At 46.9% G+C, this 13,032-nt stretch overlaps 1 pseudogene; it reads right to left on the bottom strand.

Annotated features, from left to right (window-relative positions):
* Window positions 1–6,402: 6,402 nt before the first annotated feature.
* On the bottom strand, window positions 6,403–11,672 carry LOC102426482 (annotated as a pseudogene).
* Between the last annotated feature and the right edge of the window lie 1,360 nt (window positions 11,673–13,032).

Here is a 13,032-nt window from a genome sequence, read left to right as displayed (position 1 = left end):
TCTGGTTGAAATTCACAGAGATACACAGAGGTAGCTAAGGGGGATGCACACACACCCAGCCTCCACAGAGCCAGTTCTAGCCTTTCAGGGATTCTGACATCAGCCTAGACCAGTGATGGCGAACCTTTTGAGCTCAGTGTGTCAGCATTTTGAAAAACCCTAACTTAACTCTGGTGCTGTGTCACATATAGAAATTTTTTTTATATTTGCAACCATAGTAAAACAAAGACTTATATTTTTGATATTTATTTTATATATTTAAATGCCATTTAACAAAGAAAAATCAACCCCCCAAAAATGAGTTCGCGTGTCACCTCTGACACACGTGTAATAGGTTCGCCATCACTGACCTAGACACAGAGATCTGAGGAGGGCAGATAAGAAGGAGGATGGGGTGGCACTCTGAAGAGCTCACAGTGAAGGTGTGGACATGAGAGACACACAGACAAGGAGCAGAGAATTCACCAGTTCCAGGAATTGCTGGACATGAGGGCGGTCTGGTCACCCTGTGGGAGAGTGTGTCTGGCCCTGGCCCTACAGGGGAGGGACATTTAGGAAACGCATTCTAACTGGATATAGCAATCAGGGCAGAAGGGAAGAAAGCAGGAACATCTGAAGTTGCAGTCAATGGCCCCACCAGTCACCTGGCCCCCATGTTGGCTCTCTGAGTTTGCTAGCCCTGTGTTAGAGACACCAGCAGAGGGCAGCATGAAGCCACTGCTCCTGCTGCCCGGCTAAGACCAATTACAGCACCCAAGAAAGGAAGCTGTGCCCAGAGCAATATTCCAAAATAAGTCTTACAGCTTCTCTCTTGGTTCCAGCTTGAAGCTGAGTCAAGCTCCAGAGAGGTTGTGGGGTCACACATTTTTGGGGACTGCAGTTCCTTTGTTTATTTGTTTATGCATTTATTTATTCAACAGTTATTGAGAGTGAGGTGGTCCCCAGACCTGTTATGGGCCCTGGGACTTCATTGTATGACTCAGGTGATCATACTAATCACAGTAACACCAAGAAGAAATGCTTGCCAGTCAATCAGGGCCAGTGCTCTTCTGGCTGCCTTACTTGTGCCAGTCCATTTAGTCCTCACAGCCCTGTGAGGGGGGCACTATTCATAGCCCATGTTTACCAAGAAGAGAACTAATGCCCAGAGTGTGTGTGATTTGCTCAGGACCTCAGGTGCACAGGGTGTGAACACAGGCAGTCTGGCTCCAGGGTCTTCTCTTCATTTTTTAAAATATATTTTGATTGATTTCAGAGAGTAAGGAAGAAGAGAGAGAGAGATAGAGACATCAATGATGAGAGAGAATCATTGATCAGCTGCCCCCTGCACACCCCTCACAGAGGATCAAGCCTGCAACCCAGGCACTGGCCTTGACCAAAAACAAACCTGGTACCCTTCTGTCGGCAGGCCGATGCTCTATGCACTGAGCCAAACCAGCCAGGGCTCCAGCATCCTCTTATTGACTTTGCTACACTGACAAAATCCAACAAGTAAATGGTAGGATGATTTCAGATGTCCACAACTGCCAAGAAGAAAATAAACCTGGGTGTTATAATGGGGACTGGGGTTGGAGTAGCCGTACATTCAATGGTCAGATAAAGGCTTTGAAGGGGAGGACAATGGTGCCAATAAGAGCCAGGACCTGCAGGAGGGGGATCATGTTATCACCCACACAATCTCTGTTGAGCCCAGGGGTCATAGTGCTCAGCTCAAGGCCATTTGTGGACACTTGGTCCATGACCAAGCATGCACATACCTCACCCAGAGCCCCTGACACCACCCAAAGCCAATGCTCCTCAGTGAGGGGTGTGCATAGTAAAGCACCTGGATATAGGCTAAGTGTGGGAGGTGCGGAGGTATGGACTGAGCTGCTAACAGCAGGATGCTGGGATTTTCAACCACTGGGTCTCCTGGTTTCTATACAAAAACTCACACACTCACACATGCACAAAGATCCCAAATTCATGTGCACACAATTCCCCACTCAGGGTTCACCTGTGCAGTGCCTCACCTTCTCTGACACTCAGCAGAGATGTTCCAGACCCAGGCCCATTGCCTGAAGCCAGAAGGCAGTCAGATCCTGGAAATGCAGAGGGAAGGATTTGGGTCAGCAGTTGTGTTTTACTCGTGGGACATGAGCAGTTGAAGGATGTTATTTGGCATCTGACACTGTGGAGTGAAGCAGGACCCCCTTCACCTTCTAAAGGGCTACACGGATGGAGAAACCCTAGCCCCTGGATTCTGAGTCTCCCTATGAAGGTAAAAGGCAGGCAGAGAGCTGCTAGGATGGTTGTATTTCCTTGAGCAGTGGTTTCCAAAACTGGCCAAACATCTGGATTGACTAGGGACCTCACCGCAGTGAAGGCCTCTGAGCTTTTGATGCACTGGGACCAGAGTGGAACCAACTTGACCCTATGACTCTGCCAAGCCTTCCTGGTAGCTCTGCTGGCACTCCTCTGAAGAGCCGCGTAAGGTGCCACCCAGGGTTACAAAGACAACATCACTTTGCAAAGTTCACTTTCCAACATCGTCATGATGACATTGGTTCTCTTCCTGGTTAATGGGGATGAATTCCTGATTCTTGGCAGGTTCTAATGCACAGGTCAGTTACACAATTATGACAAACTTCCAGGTCAGAGGCCCTCTGCCACCTGCAAATACAAGTCCAGCTCTGACTGTGACCCGGTGCTGGTGGATCTCTGACGGCCACACAGAGGGAATCAGGTGGCCCAGGGCACAAAGGAGGGCTGAGGAATGCGAATGCCAGGCCATTAGCCAGTACCCCATGTCCCCATCCTCTGGCGTGGGCATTGCTGAGAGTGAGAACAGCAGAGCCTTAGGGCTCCAAAGAAAGATGATCCTGCAGGCATGAGGCCCTGCAATTCCAGGTGCAGAGCCCAGCTGGAGCTGGGCCTTGAACACTGCAAGCTTTGGTAGCTGTTTCCCCTCTGGTTACAGAAGCAAATCACACTGGCTTGGTTTATACTCCCTCAGGAGACCGTTGACTTACATGTAGTTTAAATTCAAGGTTCCCATCTTGAGAGCAAGGTGGACTCGAAATTCTAACTTTCTCGGTCTGGCTTTCTATGGACTTGAGAAATAAGTGATCAGTGTTCAGGCTACAACGACTTTGGACAAAATGGCAGGTAACAAAGTCTGAAAACAGATCTGAGATCCTGCAGCGTTTGCTCCTGAAAGGCCCCACTGATCTGAATCTGAGTGACCATTAACTCCTCTCGCTTTAGCAGAGAGAAGACTTGACAGAGCAATTTAGATATAGAGACTGAGGCCCGGGAGCTCACATGCCACTCAATGCTTTAGCAGGGAGATGCTTGCCAACCTTGCCCTTCCCACCAACCTACTGCCTCTCCTCCAGCCTCAACTTGGCACAGACACCCAGGCCTGGTTCTCTCTTGGACCTCAGATTCCAGGCTCCACAGAGGTCTCAGCACCAGCCTACTGTCCAGGAATGCACTGAGCCATGACCTTCGGGTCCTCACTCTTTGCAAGACGCAGCAGAGAAAAACTGCAGCTTAGATAAGCCTGCCAGTTTCTTGGTCCAAAGCCACCCTGGGGAAGGATTCGGCAAACAGCGGGGCTCAAGAGGTCCCTCAGTCCTCCCCATTCTTGACGTCCAAGGGGACTGGGCTGCTTAAGGCCCAAAGGCCTGTCCTTGGAGCCCCTGATTTCTTTAGGTCCCCTGTGCAAGAGATGTCATCATCTCATATCCCTGGGTGAAGGGAACTGCCTGCCCTTAGCCAGCGAGGGAGTGAGAGAGGCTGTCTGGAGAATCTCCTTGAAATCCATATGTCCCTGTTGTTCCAGGTCCTGGGAAGCCTGGATGAACTGCAGTTACTATCTTTAGACCCTCGTGAGAATCCTGTATCTTTAGATTTATGCCACCTTCACCGGAGCTAACTAGCATGGGTTCGATTACTTGCTGATAAGAATTGGAAAGTGAATCTCAGGGAGGTGGTTGCCTCAATCCAAGTTGGAGGCAGAATGGTGGCAGGCAGATGCATTTAGAGAGAGGAGCTCTGAAAAGAGGATCAGGTGCAAGGTCAGGGGAAAAACAGGCAAAGGAGAAGGCTGGAAGGGGAATGGAAGAATTTGAGCTTATCCTGTAGATTTTTACTGTTTCCCTGACTAGGGGGAAACCATTACATACTGGGAACAAATCCATGTGAAGTACATGACTGTCTTCTACAATTTTATATCTAAAGATACTGTCCTTTATGCACAGTATAAACATGAAGACATTCCCCTCAGGGCAAAGCATAATCCCCCTACCCCTTACAGAAAACAAAAAGGATTATATAATGGTTACAAGTCCATTTTCTCCTTGTTTTCTTGGCTGTGAGAAAATTTAGGCCTTAACTTTCATGCTGGGTGGCAGTAATCCTTCTTTGCTGAATCATTGTATGTGTATCTTCCTTTCTTCTGAACAGTTTCTGTTCTTTCCTTTTTCTATTTGCCTTGACGATTGGTTTGATAGGTGCCTCTAAACTTGAAGTAGTCTCCTACTCCTCTGGTAAGCAGAATGGACTTTAATTGAAAATAAAGAATTGTTCTGATCGACATCACAAAATAATTCTTGGCATTGCCCCCAAGAGCAGTGCTTGAAGAAGAGTCTCCTGGGATTGAAAACACAGTGATGTGACAGCCTAGGTTTGCTAGAGACCAGGTCTTGCCCTGTCACCCTACTTTGCCAGCCTTCAGCATTTCCCAGGCCACCTCTCACCCCTGCCCTGCAGTCCTGCAGAAGGAGGGCACCTGGGAGAGGCCTCTCTCTACATTTACTTCTCAGATCCAATCTATGTGGGGATTTTTTGGGGTGTACCCATTCAACAAATACTCATCAAGCACTACCTAAGTTTATGGTGCTCTCTCTGGTAGTTCAGATACAAAGAAAAACAGAATACAAAAATAATTTTAATATAAACATTTTATTAAATTACCTTTGGTACATTCATGAACTATATTTCAATCTTATTTGGTGAATGGCCTCAAGGTGGAGCCGAAATTCACTCTCTCCAATTGGCTGCATGGGTTCTACAGCCTCTCAACTCCATTGACCCTGAGATTGCTACAAACATGCATAGTCATGAGCAGGCCTGTGTGCCCACAGCATCAGAATCCTGCTCAGAGGGGGGTTTGGTCAGCCTACTGGCTGATGCTGCATCATTTGACCCACAGGGTGTGAAACTCACCATTGGGGAGTTTCTCCTCTTGTATCTACCAATAATGGACCCATTGACATATAATGGGACCAGGATGTCCCCAGGTGAAGGGAACTCTGACCACGGACAGACTGAGACTGATAGTGCCCTGTGAAGAGGGAGGTCAGGAGTCTGCCTGACCTTTTGTCCCCACAGTGATGCTGGCAGGGGCCATATCAAATCAGGGTCCTAAATGTATGCTGGGAGGAAAGGCTGCACTTTGAGCTCAAGATTACCCTGGTGGATCTAAGGAGGCCACAGCCATTTGGGGATTCCTGGGACTAATCATGGTACCGTGTTGGTGTGGAAGCAAAAGGGGTTCCATGGAAAGAAACCTCACAGGGTGATCTGATCACAGATTTCTAACTGGTCAGGTCACAGTGAGTAGTCACACTGCAGGCATCTAGTGTTAGAGCCCTCAAGAGAATCCACCCTCAAGAATCTCATCACCTACCCTGCAATCCATTTCCTGCCTGGCTTTCCTCCACCTTCAGTTTTCTCCCTTAGATCCCTCCTCAATTCCAATTACACAAAGGAAGCTACAAACTGTCATTCTGAGAAGCATTTTCTCAGGCTGTTGTCTGTCTTCCAGGTGTATCCTCTGTTCAGTTCAGATAAACTTTTATATAGATTCTCTACAGGTTTGGACTTCTAACATGGGTATTGGATATTGCGAGGTGTTATGGTAGGTGAATGTTTTCTGGTGGAGCACTTGAGCAACCAAATACATATCCATGTCACAGATAGGACTGGGCTAGCCATGGGGAGGGATCAAGGGCATCAAGTGGTGGCAGCACTTGGACACAAAGAATTGGTTCTTTTGGAGGCTGAGATCCGCTGCTGACTGACACCGATGTGGCTCTTCCTTGGGTCCCTGTGACAGGCCGCAGTGTCCTCACTGAGAAAGGACAGGGCTAGACTGGGCCCTTTCCATGGTTTGACTGTGACCCAGTGCTATGCTCTTAGGCAAGACAGAGGGTGTCTTCTGCCAAGACTGGAACAGAAACCCTCATGTCAGCCTCTTTTCACTCCCTAATCCCATAATCAAATCCATCCCTTCATTTTCCTCCCATCCCCACCAAAGAATGAGTCAACACTGGGCATGAGAAAATCATCACTGAATTTTCTTTTAGGGCAGCAGAGAGCTCAGCAGAGCCAAGGAGGGGCTGAGGAACTGCCTCTTCAGGCTGGGAATTCACAGACGGCCACAAAGGAGGAAGAGCAGGAGACATCATTCCAGAGCCCATCCTGTTGAAGGCACACACAGTCCCCACTGAGCCAAAGTCATTAGGCTCATCCTTCTTCCAGTTGCTATAGGTCAGCCTCCCTCCTGTCACATACACAAACTGGCCTTCGGTCACTTCATCTGTGATGCCTAGAAAGGTATGTTCATTGGCCATGTCCATGATGGCTTTGTTCTCCTCAATATTTTTGGGGGTGGCCACAGTGGCCTGGAGCTCAGCGCATGGAGCCTTCATCTTGGAAAAAGGCATCTTTTCACCATTGGTCACATAGAGCTTCTTTCCAGATCTCTTGCCCAAGGAGAAGGTGTGCACTGAAATCACAAAGGACGGGTGGGATTGACTTGGCCTGGAACCCAGGCCAGTAGGTGACCACACCCTTGTTGGGGAGTCAGGACTCTGAAAAGGAGCCCATGTGCAACTCCTCAGGTCAGGTCCTAGTGAGGGGGAGCTCCTCAGCGTAGGGAAGGCCCTAGCAGAGCCCCGCCTCTCCTGGGGGAGCCTGTCCTGGAGACAGTCCCTTGGCACAAACTGCCCCAGTGCAGGTGGACAGGGAAACAGGCCTGGGCCCAGCTGTCACGCTTGGATGCCAGGATAGAAAGGGGCAGGGACAGCCATCGGAGAACAGTGGGTGCTGAGGAAGAAGAAAGGATTTGGAGGCAGCAGATCTTCATGCAAGCTTTTCTTTGCTGCTTCCCACCTGGGTGATGCTGAATGAATTATCTGTAAATCCTGGACCTATTTTCTCTCACCAGTAAATTAAATAAGCGTTATGCTTGCAAACAGCAGCGTTGAGAGGACAGAATGAAACCATATTGTGAGAAAATGCCAAGCTAGCATAGGCCCTGGTATATAATACATGTTCACAACTGTTAGTTCTATTCCACCTCCTGAAAGCCCAGAGCACTCAAGGACCAGGGGAGAGCAGGAACCCAGTGGGGCAGGCAGAGGCTTACATTTTTGATGCGGTCCAGTTCCACTTTCAGGCTCCTCAGCTCTAAGTTAGCCAGCTTAGTCTCCGTAACTGCAAAGCAACGGAAGAAGGGCATATATTGAGGAAAACACCCTAAATTCAAGAACAGAGTATTTTTTGCCCTGACCAGTTTGGCTCAGTGGATAGAGCGTCAGCATGCAGAATGAAAGGTTCCAGGTTTGATTCTGGTCAAGGGCATGTACCTTGGTTGCTGGCACATCTCTGATAGGAGGTGTGCACGAGGCAGCTGATTGATGTTTCTCGCTCATCAATGTTTTTAACTCTCTATCCCTCTCCTTTCCTCTCTGTGAAAAATCAATAAAATATATTTTTAAAAAAGAACAGAGTATTTTTAGGGGGAAAATAATATGCTTATACTAGAAAAATAGGAAAAGAAAAGGAAGAGAGAAAGCAAAACATAACTGTATTCCTTCTCAGACATAATTCATAACTTTTATAAACTGTAACTCTGAAACTAGTAATAACACTAGCAATAATGGTAACTTGCAAACTGTAGTTCTGGATCCTTTTTTTCACACACTGCTTAAATACTGTAATGTTACATTCATTTATAGGAAAAGACTGAACTCATTCTCCTTTTTTAAAATTAACAAATCTTTATTGTTTAGATTATTACAGATGTTCCTCTCCCCCCCCCCAGCTCCCTTCCACCTTGTTCCCACCCCACCCCGTGCCCTTACCCCCTGCCACTGTCCTCATCCATAGGTGTAAGATTTTTGTCCAATCTCTCCCCGCACCCCCTACACCCCTTTCCCCCTGAGAATTGTCAATCCACTCCCTTTCTATGCCCCTGCTTCTATTATATTCACCAGTTTATTCTGACTTAAGTTTTAGGTTCACTTGTTGATAGATATTTATTTGTTGTCACTTTGTTGTTCATAATTTTTATCTTTATCTTTTTCTTGTTCTTCCTCTTCTTAAAGAATATCCTTCAGCATTTCATATAATCCTGGTTTGGTGGTGATGAACTCCTTTAGCTTTTTCTTGTCTGTGAAGCTCTTTATCTGACCTTCAATTCTACATGATAGCTTTGCTGGGTAGAGTAATCTTGGTTGTAGGTTCTTGCTATTCATCACTTTGAATATTTCTTGCCACTCCCTTCTGGCCTGTATTGTTTCTGTTGAGAAATCAGTTGACAGTCATATGGGTACTCCCTTGTAGGTAACTAACTGTTTTTCTCTTGCTGCTTTTAAGATTCTCTCTTTGTCTTTAATTCTTGGCATTTTAATTATGATGTGTCTTGGTGTGGTCCTCTTTGGATTCTTTTTGTTTGGGGTTCTCTGCGCTTCCTAGACTTGTAAGTCTATTTCTTTCACCAGGTAGTGGAAGTTTTCTGTCATGATTTCTTCTTATAAGCTTTCAGTATCTTGCTCTCTCTCTTCTTCTGGTACAGTGATAATTAGGATATTTGTATGTTTGAAGTTGTCCCAGAGGCTCCTTACGTTATCTTCATATTTTTGGATTCTTTTTTTGTTTTGCTTTTCCAGATGGATGTTTTTGCTTCTTCGTATTTCAAATCTTTGACTTGATTCTTGGGATCATCTAGTCTGCTGTTGGATCTCTGTATATTATTTTTAATTTCAGTCAGTGTATGCATAATTTCTGACTGGTCCTTTCCATTTTTTTTGGCATTCTCATTAAGATCCTTGAAGGTCTCACTAAGTTCCTCAGAGGTTTGTAGAAGACTCTTGAGTAACCTTATAACTGTGGTTTTGAACTCTTTGTTCTCCATTAGTTTGCTTTCCTCCATTTCTTTCATTTGTGACATGTTTCTTTGTCTCTGCATTTTTGGCTGACTGCAAGGACACGCTGTGTCTATAGTGGAAGAACTGCTGTGCTGGAGACACCCTCATGGGGTAGGACTTGCTTTAGTGGAACTTTGATACTCACTGAGTCTGCTTCTTTTTTTTTTTTTACCTGCACACTCACACATGCACCCATGCACACACACACACACACACACACACACACATGCACACACCCATGCACCTGAGTCTGCTTCTTGAGTGTGTCCCTTATGGATGTGAGGAGTTGAAATCTGGTATCTGACCACTGGGTACCCTGGCTTCTGGATCTCCAAGTTTACCACTGTGTGAGTCCACCCAGCAGGAGCTACAGCGATATCAGCAGATTTCTCCCCTTTTTTGGGGTTTGGAAGTTTTGGAGCTCTCTCACCCAGCTTCAGCTTGTTAGGTTAGGCTGCAAAATGGCAGGTCATTCCTTTGTGCTGCTGCACACAGCTTGGGTGGGGATGTAAATTGAGTGGGGCAGGGTCTCAGAGAATCACCAGGGAGGAGCAAACAGCAATGGCTTTGGTCAGCCGTATCCACGACTCCTGGTGTCTCCGTGACTCCTGGTGTCTCCGAGACTCCGTGTCTCTGCGTCCCCGAGTCCTGCGCCCCACAGTAACAATGATCCCTGTGAGCAGTTCTGTGAGAAAGCCAGCCTCACTTTCTGATCCACTATAAGACAGTCCAGTTTCTCCCCGTAGAAGTCTGGAACCCCAGAATCTCGCGGTAAATGAGTTCAGTGCATTCGAGAGCTTATATCCCCTTCCGATTGAAAAAAAAACTGTGCACCCAGGTGCAGCCACCTCGTACCAGCAGCTCCGTACCTCTGTTCTTGGGGCCTCTTCACCTCCTATCTGGTCTCAATGCACTTTTTTCTTTCCTTCTAGTTGTAGAACTTCCACTTGGCCAGCTTCCCCGTGGTTCTGGATGATAGCTGTTTTGTCTTATAGTTATTATTTTTGATGTGGTTGTGGGGGGTAGCACGTACAGGTTTATGCCTTATGCCGCCATCTTGGCTCTCCTCACTCTCCTTTTTGAAAAGTTTTCTTAATCCTGCTTTCATTTCTTATTCCAGGCGAGCTCTTCAATCTCTATTATAAAAACCCCTTGGCAAGGATGCTGTCACATGGTAACAACAAAAGACTGGTCACCAGGAGGCTGTGTGAAAGCCAAGGCTTGGGCGGTGGGTGGCGCTGTGTGCCTGGGGAGGCAGGTGCGGGTGGGCAGGAACTTGACTCTGAGTCTCTCGGCCCAATGGGACTTGGGGTGTCCTGTGGCATGGTGGGATCACTAGTAATCTTATAATGAGGATGGGCCACTGGGCAAATATTTATGTGAGGTCATCACTTTTGTTTTGTTGTTACTAATTATTTTATTTCATTTTGGATGAATTTATTTAGTTCCTCTATTCATTACTCGATTGCACCAGGGATCTTATAAAGCAGACCATCTTCGTGCCACTCTTGTGACAACAGACTTAAACCCAACACACGAGAGGACTGGTTTCATCCTGCACATCCTGGAGCCTGGCATTGGCTGCTCCAGCTGAGGGAGCAGGTCCATCTGCAGTGGCCATGAAGGGTGGCCAGCAGGGTTGCAAGTCTGTTCTCAGGTGCCTGTGGGAATCCCTTCAGGCCACAAGTATGACTGGGAGAAGTGAGAGTGCTGGGTCAGGAAGCAGAGGGGAGGTCTGCCAGTGGGGCAGCAGAGAAGGTCTCCTCCCACCTGTTCTTCAAGTTCCTGGGCTGGTCCCCTCAGCCCACGCCGTGCTGAGATGAGCCTCTTACCTGAACTGTCTACATGATCTCCTTTTAGACCCTTCACTCCTTGTGTCCCAGGAGCCCCTCTACTTCCTGGAGGCCCCAGTTTTCCTGGGGGCCCCTGCAAGCCTTGGGGCCACTGCCCTGCTGGAAGATGAAGGACATGTGGCCCAGTGTCTTTCTCTCATTTTCTTCCTCCAAAAGCTCAACACTAGATTCACGTTGACTCTAGAAACCACCTGCCTCCAGCGCCAGCTGCCCGGGCTGCAGAATATCACCTCTTACGGACAACCACATATCACCGATTCCCCCGTTGAAAGGTGGGAACCAGGTCACAGCAGCGTCTTTGTTTTGAAGACAATGACAATGTACAGGAATTATCCTGAGAGATTCATCCCCATCATAATGTAAGGGGAGCCTGCTCATGGCTCTGTACCAGACCCCTCTGGGGAGTAAAGATTCAAGAAGTCTGACCAGCCTGGGTACCTGGTTCTCCTTTTTCTCCCTTGGCTCCATCTTGCCCATCTCTGCCTGGGGTGCCATTGGTGACCGGGATGCCACAGGCAGTCACTGAGCAGGCCTTCTGGGCATCTTCACAGGTTGTGGGTTCTGAGAAGGACACTGTCACCACACAAAGAAGGGTGGGAAGTGCTGCAAACCAGAACATGGTCCTCACCTGGTAGTGGGAGAGAGTGAGGGAAAGAATTGCATCTCATCCCATGTAGCCAACATCCGCACCACCTCTGGTGTGCTGGACCCTGTGCTCGGGACACAGACACACCAGCTTTGACTCTGAGTTTCTCCCCGGCTACTAAGGAGACAGACAACTTACACATTAACTACTGTAATGTGTAATACTCAGGAAACCATATTATGGTTTCATGTACATAATGTACTGGCTGAGCTCTCAAGGCCTCTAAAAACCATATAATTTTTTCCAACTGAATTAGAATTCTTAATTCTTAGAAAACTTAACTTGTGGTGACATCTAAAAGCAAGTAATTAGCATCTTTTTGGATTGACAAATTCATGAATACATTTTACAACTTCTAGAAATAGGTGTTTTTCATTGGCAAATAGACTCACATTTTCAAGCGACATACTTCAAATAAAGTACAAAATGTATTCATTTACAGATTCAAATTTATTTGTTCTTACCAACAGTATGAGATTTTAAAGTTAATTATTACCCAAGCCATTTTATTGACAAATTTTGTAACAGAGATAACATGAACTTTGTTTTGTAAACCCAGGCAAAACAAACATGTGTTTTATGTTAATAATTTGAAAGACCTTCACTAAACTTAAACCACTATTTGGATTCTTGGTGATTATTGCATTCCTTTAGTGTGTTGCTTAATTACCTAGTGTCCTTGCCAACTTTTAAAAAGGCTGGAAATGAGGGAGGGTATTAGGCTTGGACACCTTCCACCACTTCAGTTTTACAAGTGTCAGTTTTTGCCTCTCACAGTTCAGGGTGGGGGGCAGTACCCCTACTGCTCCTACTGCCCACACAGAGTTTTGGGGCAGCACCATTTCCTGCACTGTCCCTGGGACCACAGCTTCCTCGGGGCCTCCAGAAGAATTTTGGGGGTTTAAAAGAACGATTTTCTTTTCTTTTTAAAATATGTTTTTATTGACCTTAGAGAAAGAGAGGAAGGGAAAATGACAGAGAGAGAAACAATAATTGGCTAACTCCTGTGCACCCCCTACTGGGGATGCAGCCTGCAACTCAGGCATGTGCCGTGATCAGGAGCGGAACTGGTGATCTTTCAGTTCATGGGATGATGCTCAACCAACTGAGCCACTCTGGCCAGGCAAGAGACACATTTTCTTTATTTTCCTTTCATTTGCCAGTGGCAGCTTTGGCACCACTGATTCCAGGACCAAAAATAGTCCTATTGGCGTTTTCCAGGTGTTGTGGAGCAACATTCTCGAGAATAAGACCACCGACTCCAATTAGGTCTTAAACAGCAAGCAAGGATTTATTGAGCTGGCCAGCAACTACAGTTACAGCACACTGCCAA

The sequence above is a fragment of the Myotis lucifugus genome, unplaced genomic scaffold (assembly GCF_000147115.1).
Source record: "Myotis lucifugus unplaced genomic scaffold, Myoluc2.0 scaffold_989, whole genome shotgun sequence".
NCBI classification, from domain to species: Eukaryota; Metazoa; Chordata; class Mammalia; order Chiroptera; family Vespertilionidae; genus Myotis; species Myotis lucifugus.
This window is presented reverse-complemented; position numbering and strand designations above follow the sequence as displayed.